This window comes from Carcharhinus amblyrhynchos, chromosome 8 (assembly GCF_965287045.1).
Source record: "Carcharhinus amblyrhynchos chromosome 8, sCarAmb.v2.hapA, whole genome shotgun sequence".
Lineage (NCBI taxonomy): Eukaryota > Metazoa > Chordata > Chondrichthyes > Carcharhiniformes > Carcharhinidae > Carcharhinus > Carcharhinus amblyrhynchos.
Genome location: NC_137331.1, coordinates 48722269 through 48732029, shown reverse-complemented (window position 1 = coordinate 48732029; position 9761 = coordinate 48722269).

The following is a 9761-nucleotide window of genomic DNA, read 5'->3' as shown; positions in this document are numbered from 1 at the left end:
TAGTAACTGTGTGCCACATAAAAGATGCACTGCTGTTAGTCCCCAAAGACACTTCAACAGGACCCTCCAGAGCTGTGAACTCCAGTAGCTGGAAAGACCAGCACAAAGACAGGATGGCAGGAGCACCATCTGCAGTTGCCCTCTATGCCAAACAATTCCCCACAAAAGAAACTGAGCAATTGGTATGTGGCAGGGTCAGTGATCCAGAGTTGCCTCCTTATGTGCACATCATGTGGACTGCCATAGGATCAATGATCCAGCACCTTGAGAAGGGCAGTAAGAAGGCCCTGCCGTTGAGGCCCATGTCCCAGTTCCCTTTCGGTAAGTATGTTGGGTAGGAGATTCACATGTCCTGACAGCACAGGTTAGATCATTCATTCTTTTTCTACACTGCAGGGCAGCTCTCCTATGCATGGAGTTGGCACTCACCATCCTCATGATTGCTTCCCATGCAGGGGTGGTGAGATGGGCAGGTCTCTTCCTCGCATTTCCCAGGTAAAAGACATCATTCCTATCCTCCGCTGTGTTCAAAGTATATCCAGTAATGTATGGGCCGGTGCTGGTTGGCTCCTACCTGTCATCCTGCTTAAAAGTTAGCGTGTAATGACTAAATTGCTATCTGGGTGCCTTTTAAATATGGTGCCTGGATACGACAGTGGGATGTGTGACTTTCTGCCCGCCTCACCAGCCGACTCATTGGGATACACCTGGCTACATAATAATGAAGCCATATTTACATTGCTAGGCTCTGCAGTGGAAAATACTTCCGCTTCCCAGGACTTGCACTCTGCTCCTGAATAAGTATAAGGATATGAGGAATTTTCTCAATTCTAATCGAATCATTTGTCATAAAAGTGGCGCACGCCACAATTTTATTAAAATTTAAACAGTTAAGGTGTTGTTAGCTGCTTCAGCTTATTGTTATACAAGTTATGATTGTCTTTATTTTCATCTGTAATCATGAGATAGTGTTTACAGGAAGTAAACAATGAATTCCTATAATTTTGTTAACTATAGCGAATTATGAAAAAAAACGATTAGCTTGTTATTGGCAAAAGTTGAAAACATTGCCCAGTGTTATTTATCCCAACCATACTTCAAAGTTCAACTCATACTTAACAGTAGAGTTATCCTTCTGCATGAAGCAACATAGGAACATATAAATTAGGAGCCAAAATAGATAAATTATTTTTGAGCTTGCCCCACCATTCAGTCAGATCAAGGCTGATCTCTCCCTGGTCTCAAATCCACCTCTTCACTTGTTCCCCAGATCCCTCTTTCCCTTTTTTTCAGAAACATAAACATATCTACCGCAAGAAAATCAACTCCAAAGATGGAAAAAGGTTATGCCTTAGAGATACACACAAAGTTAGTTAAGGCACTCAAGAATTTGTATTCCATCTGGATCACTTTGACATGAAACAAAAGCAGAGCACGAGGCTCAAACATTTAAACAAAAAACAAATCATGTTAAAAATGCAATAACTTTTTGATACGATTGTCACCACCTGAGAAATATTCATAATATTTAATTGCTGTGTAATGGAATTTAGGTGCTCAAATGTATAGCATATGAACTAACTGGTAATGCTGAGATAGTATTTAAAATATTAGGGCTTAACAGTCATTTTGTAAGTGACATCTACTTTGACATCATTGGCTTAAATCTGAGGGAATGATAATATATCTGAAAACTTAGAGCTTTGGTTCAAGGGATATGGAGTAAACAGGAATTAATTACTGAATTGATTCTTTAAAATTCCAGACATATTAAAAGATGCTTAAATTTTTAACAATTCTATTGTTTAATTTCTTTTAAACCGAAGCTGTCTTTCTTCCCCAGAATGAAAGTGCTAAACCGGGGGAAGGCTAACTACAACAGTATTAGGCAGGAGCTAGGGGATGTAGACTGGGGACATGAATTGGGGCGTTGAGTATAGACGTTGGAAAATCATGTTGCAGCTGTGTAAGGCTTTGGTTATGCCACATTTGGCATATTGTATACAATTCTGGTTGCCACACTGTGGAGAAGGTGCAGAAGATGATGAAAAGGGTGCAGAAGAGATTTAGCAGGATGTTGCTTGGTTTGGAGGATATGGATTATGAAGAAAGGTTGAATAAATTTGGATTGTTTTCAACGGAGTGTCGGAGGATGAAGGGGGACTTGATAGAGCTTTACAAGATTATGACAGGCTTGGATAGAGTGGATAGTCAGAATCTTTTTCCCAGGGTCGAAGGGTCATTTATTGTGGGGCATAGGTTGAAAGTGAGAGGGGGAAAGTTTAAAAGAGATATAAGGGGCGAGTTTTTCACACACAAATGAATGCCTGAAAAACGTTGCCAGAGGTGGTGGAAACAAATTCTACAACAATGTTCAAGAGGCACCTGGATAGATACATAAATAGGCAGGGAATAGAGGGATTATGGACCATGCAGAGGCAAGAAAATATTAGATTAGAGAGGCATGTGTGTCAGCAAGGACTTGATGAGCTGAAGAGCCTGTTTTTGTACTGTACTGTTCTTTGTTTCCCCGTAGCTTCTTAGTGCCATCTATAAAGAAGGAATCTGTATGGGATACTCTGCTTTAAAAGATTTGCATGAGTTTCTATCTTCATTACAAATAATGATTGCATAATCACAAAATTGGATTGGTAGCAGCAAAATCATAGAAAAACAAAGGTTGTTTAAAAATCTGGCACAACTTGCTTTTTAATTGTTCTTTTCAACATTTAAATGTTGTGTTTCCTAAATGTTAATTAGGATACAATACTTGGAAAATATATTCATACTGTAATTCATGGAAGCGCCTCCCCCCATGGCAACATGATCTCTGAATGGCATGAGGCACAAGACATAAACCTTGCCAGCAGTACTCCCAGGAGAATTCAGAGGTGAGTGTAATGCTGAGAGAGAAAAGAGGGTAGTGCCCAGGTTGTGCTGGCTTGATATCAGGATTACTCCAAGGGGCGGACCCGAAAGCCTCCACTGCGTTACTTGAGAACCTCGGAGCATGCTCTTTTCTATGTTGTCCCATTACTCATTTTTTTCCATGTCAGTGACTTGTACAAGGGCTTCCACCACCTGCATCAATTTGCATTGCCCATTTAAGATGGAAAGCTGGCTTTAAATAGCGCAGGCTAGCTATAACTTGTGCTAGCCTCTCCTGATTTTAGCCCTCTGCTAAGGCATGCAGCCACTCATCAGCACAGTTAGTGCTGGTTGTTGCTTAAAGCATGTAGAGGAGCAGGCAGCACAAAATTGGCATGCTGCTGGCTACATACTGAACAAGCATGAGGTAATCTTGCAAGGCAAGCCCTGCACATGTTTTTGGGATGTAAGGTTCCCACCCCCGCCACCTCCACTTCCTGAGTTCAGATCAAATATAGCTTCAGGTTAAACAGAATTAGAGCCTGAAAATAATAGGATCAGGACACACTGGGTGGGGTTCTCCGGCCTCTCAGCTGCATGTTTCCCACCGGTGGGGAAGTGGTGCGTTGTTTGCTAGCGGTGGGCTTCTCCAGTCATAGTCAGAGGTTTACAGCATGGAAACAGGCCCTTCAGCCCAACTTGTCCATGCCACCCTTTTTTTTAAACCCCTAAGCTATTCCCAATTGCCCGCATTTGGCCCAAATCCCTCGCTACCCATTTAACTGTCTAAATGCTTTTTAAAAGACAAAATTGTACCCACCTCTACTACTACCTTTTGCTATTTGTTCCAGACACTCACCATCCTCTGTGTGAAAAAATTGCCCTTCTGGACACATTTGTATCTCTCTCCTCTCACCTTAAACCTATGGCCTGTAGTTTTAGACTCCCCTATCTTGGGAAGAGATATTGACTAATTACCTTATCTATGCCCCTCATTATTTTGTTAACCCTTTATAATGTCACCCCTCAGCCTTCTACGCTCCAGAGAAAAAAGTCCCAGTCGATCCAGCCTCTCCTTATAACTCAAACCATCAAGTCCTGGTAGCATCCTAGCAAATCACTTCTGCACTCTTTCTAGTTTAATAATATCCTTTCTATAATAGGGTGACCAGAACTGTACACAGTCCCGTCACTGTCAGTGGGAATTCTCACTGACATCATCCCACGCCAGCGGGAAACCTGGTGAAGTGGGTGTATGGCCAGCAGGACCGGAGAATCCCGCCAGTTTGAACAGCCGGAGAATTCTAGCCAACTGACTTCAAAATTGGAATAAATTAAGTCCAACACACTGTTTTTATTTGTACTTTAAATAAATTAAATATTAAATACATTCATGTAACATACATTATTTCCAAATTAGCTTAATACCAAAATATCTATAATTAAGATGAAACAGTCTGAGAACTATTCTCACTGACATTCCCGGTTCTTAATTTTATTTAAAACTTAATTCATGTACAAGATTTTAGAAATTTTACAGACTTTCAGTGAACATTTTCTGCTACAAATCTGCATGTCCACATTATCAGAAAATTCCCATACATATTTGTCAGGTCTTCAAATGTATTGCAGCTAACACGAGGCTTAGCTTAAATTTACATTAGAATGGGACAATTTTATAATCACATGTGGAATTCTACAACCTGTAAATAATCATTTCAAATAAAATTTCTGCTGTGTCGAGCTTTCCTTAAATATCTAAAGAGGAGTATTTGTCAAAATGCCAATGATCTTCTACAATCGTGCTTCGAAGCATGATTGGATATAATGGTTACCCTAGCCATTTCTGCAATCGCCTATTTTTAAAAATATATTAGATTTGCTGGAAAGATTTGTATAAAAATCCCACTAGTGTTCAAAACAAAGGAATTCCAACAGACAAACAGCAAGTGATTGCGAAAGTGAAAGGCCCTGTGCATCGTACAGGTTTAATTTTAGCAGCAGGGAATGTGCAATTCACAGGAAAACATTTCACAGGATGGCATCTAAGCTGTTAAACTGGCTTATTATTTACTGGTTACGTTGCTGGAGGGGATTTACCCAGGTAGCAGATTCTAGCAATTCATGTGGTAAACTACAGTTGACCTCAATGCCCTGGACTAGGAGGCGGTGGAGGAAATAAAATAGAAGAACTTAAGCAGGAGCAGGATTAGGCCATTCAGCCCTTTTAACCTACTTTGTTATCCAACTATAGCTTTAACTCCACCTTCCTGCCTGCTCCCCCGCCCCTAACATTTGATTCCCATAGAGATCAAAAGTGTGTCCAACTCAGTCTTCAAAGATTCAGTTTCCACTGCTCTTTGGGGTAGAGAACACTTTAATAATCCTTAGGGATGAAATCCTTCCTTATGTCTATCTTAAAAAATAGGCCCCTATTTTTAAATTGTGCCCCTAGGTTTAGATTCCCCCATGAAGGGAAACATCCTCTCACCCTATCAATTTCCTTCAAAATTCTATATATTTCAACATAATCATCTCTCATTCCTCAAAACTCCAACGAGCAAAGGCCCAACTTGCTCAAACTTTTCTCAGTGGACGAACCACTCATCCCAGGAAATAGCTAGTAAACCTTCTCTGAACTGCTTCCAAAAGAATATTACTCTCAAAATAAGAAGGCTAAAACTGTACAAAGTACTTGCAAGTGTGGCCTCATCAATATTTTGTACAGTTGGTGCAAAACCTCTCTACTTCCTCCATCCTTGCAAAACCTGCCTACTTCCTCTATCCTCCACATAAGGCCAACATTCTATTTGCCTTTCTAATTAGTTGTTGTACTTGTATGCTAACTTATTGTGACAAAGGATACCCAAATCCCTTTGCAGCTCTATTCTGCAGCCTCCATTTAAGTAAAACTCTTTTTTATTTTTCCCGCCAAAATGGACAAACTTACATTTTCCCACATTATACTCTACCTGCAAATCTTTGTGTCCACTCACTTCAACCTATTTATATCCCTTTGCAGACTTTTTGCCTAGATTTTCATGCTTCCATCCATGCAGGAAGAGGCAGAAGGACTTGAAAAATGGTGGACAAGATCTGATTTCAGGATTTTTGCCCCATTTTTGTTTCTAGCATTTTTGCCAGCAGAGGATAACAGAGTAAGTAGTGGCTCTGCTGGCAGCACTCCCGACCTTGTTAGGTTCATTGTGTACATGACCCCTGCAATTTTGATGGAGTCGGTCCTGCTCCTATGGGAGACTAATTACCTTATCTATGTCTCTCATTATCTTATAGACCTCTATAAGCTCACCCCTCAGCCTCCTATGCTCCAGAAAAAAAAGTGCCAGTCTATCCAGCCTCTCCTTATAACTCAAACTGTCAAGTCCTGGTAGCATGGGGGAAACCCTCATGTGGAGTCATGAATCAAAAAGATTGGGAGTGCGATGAGGGGTGTGGAAAGGGGAAGAGGATCAGAACTGTGGGGTGGATTTCAGGGGTGGGGGGGGGGAGGTGCTGCGGGTTGCATGATGGTGGTCACTTGATCAAGGTGGGTATCAGGCTGGCCTGGACATGTCCAGGAGACCAGTTATTAAGCCATTGAGGGTTGGGGGGCAGTGCTATAGGGGCTGGCCAGCAATTGAGCTGGCCAGCATCGTGAGGCCGGCAATGCAGGGCTATTGCACATGTGCCAATTTTAGCGCTGACAGATCAGTGCATGCACAGTTGCTCATTCAGCATTATGCTCTCCACTAGGAATAGGCCCCACCCATTAATTTTTCATGAGATTAACAATAGTGCACTCTGCAATGCACACAGCATAGGAGATCCATTTTGAAAACCCCACTGGAAAAAAAGTGGGATTTACTCCAGTTTTTACACAAATTTGCCATTTAGAATTTCTTCCGGGAGAATCCCACCCCAAGTGTGGTCTAACAAATGTTCTATCCAATTGAAGCATGTCTTCAAAATTCCAATTCAAACTCTGTTACAATAAAGGCTAACGTGCCACTGGGGTTCCTAATTGCCTACTGCACCTGCCAATTAGCATTTGGTGACTAATTGACAAGCACACCCAAGTCTTTTCGTACATCTACACTTTTTAATCTCTTACCACTTAAGAAATATATTTTTGAAACTCATTTATGGGATGTGAGCATTGCCAACTAGACCACCAATTATTGGATACCTCCAATTACCCTTGAGAAGGTGGTGATGAGCTGCCTTCTTGAATTCCTTTGCACATCTGTTTCTCGCACCAAAGAGGATAACTTCACACATTTCCACATATTTTCCATTTGTCAAATTTTTGCGCACTCTCTAAGTCTGTCCAAAGCCCTGCGAAGCCACTTAGCATCTTTCTCACAACATACATTCCCACCTCTGCCAACTTGGAAATATTATACTTGGTCCCCATATCCGAAGAATTGGTAATAAATTGTCAACAGTTGGGGCTCGAATACTGATCTTTATGGTATCCCAATAGTCACAGCCTGCCAATGTGAGGATGACCCATTTATTCCCCCACTCTGCTTGTTAACCTATTTTTAATCTATACCAGTATATTACCACCTATGCCATGTGCTTTAATTTTGCTAACCAACCTCCTGTGTTGTTATCAAAAGCCTTCTGAAAATCCAAGTACACTACTTCTATTGACTCATCTTTGTAAATTCTGTTGGTAACATCCTCAAAGAAACTCCAACTTTGTCAAACATGATTTCTCATTGATAAATCTATGTTAACGATGTAGAGCCAGGTTATTATTATCCCAGTGTTCATTTATCACATTCTTTTGTCACTGATTCTCGCATTTTCCCATTAGTGGTGTAAACTAACAGGTCTGTAGTTCCACTTTTTCTCTCTCTCTCCCATCTTACCTGGCCCATAGGAAGATGGTTGGGTTGGTTGGTGGTCAATCATCTCAGCTGCAGCTGTTAGAATCCGTGATCAAGGAGAAAATAGCAAGGCATCTTGAGGAGAATTGTTTGGTAGAGCAGACGCAGCACGGTTTCATTAAGGGGAAGTCGTGTCTGACAAATTTATTGGAGTTCTATGAGGATGTGTCTAGGGCGGTGAATAGAGGAGAGCCGGTGGATGTGGTCTTTCTTGATTTTCAGAAGGCGTTTGACAAGGTGCCTCACAAGAGGTTATTGCAGAAGGTCAGGCGGCACAGAGTTGGGGGTAGGGTGTTAGTGTGGATAGAGGATTGGTTGTCAAATAGGAGGCAGAGAGTGGGGGTCAATGGGTGCTATTCGGATTGGCAGTTGGTGACTAGTGGAGTGCCCCAGAGATCAGTGCTGGGGCCTCAGCTATTCACCATTTATATAGATGATCTGGAGGAGGGAACCGAGTGTATGGTGTCGAAATTTGCTGATGACACCGAGATTGGTGGAACGGCAAATTGTGCGGAGGGCGTGGAGAGTCTGCAGAAGGATCTAGATAGGCTGGGCGAATGGGCCAGGGACTGGCAAATGGAATTTAATGTTGGCAAATGTGAGGTTGTCCACTTTGGTAGGAATAATGGTAGGAAGGACTATTACTTACGTGGTGAAAAACTGCAGCAGGCGACGGTGCAGAGGGACCTCGGGGTCCTTGTGCATGAGTCGCAAAAACCCAGCCTGCAGGTGCAGCAGGTAGTCAGGAAGGCTAATGGGATGCTGGCCTTCATAGCGAGGGGGATTGAATATAAAAGTAGGGAGGTCTTGCTGCAGCTGTATAGGGCACTGGTGAGGCCGCAGCTGGAGTACTGTGTGCAGTTTTGGTTGCTGCACTTACACAAGGATATTTTGGCCTTGGAGGGAGTGCAGAGGAGGTTTACTAGGCTGATTCCGGAGTTGAGGGGGTTGAACTATGAGGAGAGGCTGAATAAACTAGGCTTGTACTCATTACAGTTTAGAAGAATGAGGGGAGATCTCATTGAGACGTATAAAATGTTGAATGGGATGGATAGAATAGAGGTGGAGAGGCTCTTCCCGCTCAGAAAGGACAGTAGGACTAGAGGGCACAGCCTCAGGATAAAGGGGGGGTGGTTTAGAACGGAGTTGAGGAGGAACTTCTTCACTCAAAGGGTGGTGAATCTCTGGAATTCTCTGCCCGTTGAAGTGGTGGAGGCTGCCTCGCTCAATATTTTTAAGACGCGGGTTATAGGTTTTTGATAAGCGAGGGGATTAAGGGTTATGGGGAGGGGGCGGGAATGTGGAACTGAACCACAACAGATCAGCCATGATCTTATTGAATGGCGGGGCAAGCTCGAGGGGCTAGATGGCCTACTCCTGCTCCTATTTCTTATGTTCTTACATCACTGCAAGAGACCTTAAAGTATTGTCTTAGGCTCAATCATCTTCAGCAAATGCATCAATGAAATTCCCTCCATTCCAAGGTCTGAAGTGGGAATGTTTGTTGATGACTGCACAATGTTCTGCACCATTTGGATTCCTCAGATGTAGAATCAGTCCACGTCAAAATACAGAAAGACCTGGATAATATCCAGGCTTGGATTGATTAGTGGCAAGTAACATTCATGCCATGCAAGTGCCTGGCAATGACCATTTCCATCAGAGTATCCAAACATCACCTCTCGACATTCAATGGTATTATCATCACTGAATCCCCCCCACTGGCAACATCCTGGAGGTTACCATTAATCAGAAATTGAACTGGATTAACCATACAAACACAATGGCTACAAAAAGAGGTCAAAGGGTACAAATCCTGCAACAAGTAATTTACCTTCTGACTCCCAAAGTTTGTTTGCCATCTACAAGGCACAAGTCAGGAGTGTGATCGAAGTCTCCACTTACGAGGACAAATAAAGCTCCAACAACATTCAATAAGCTTGACACCAAAGCAGCCCACTTGATTGCTTCCCTTTCCTTTCCACAAAATTTAATTCC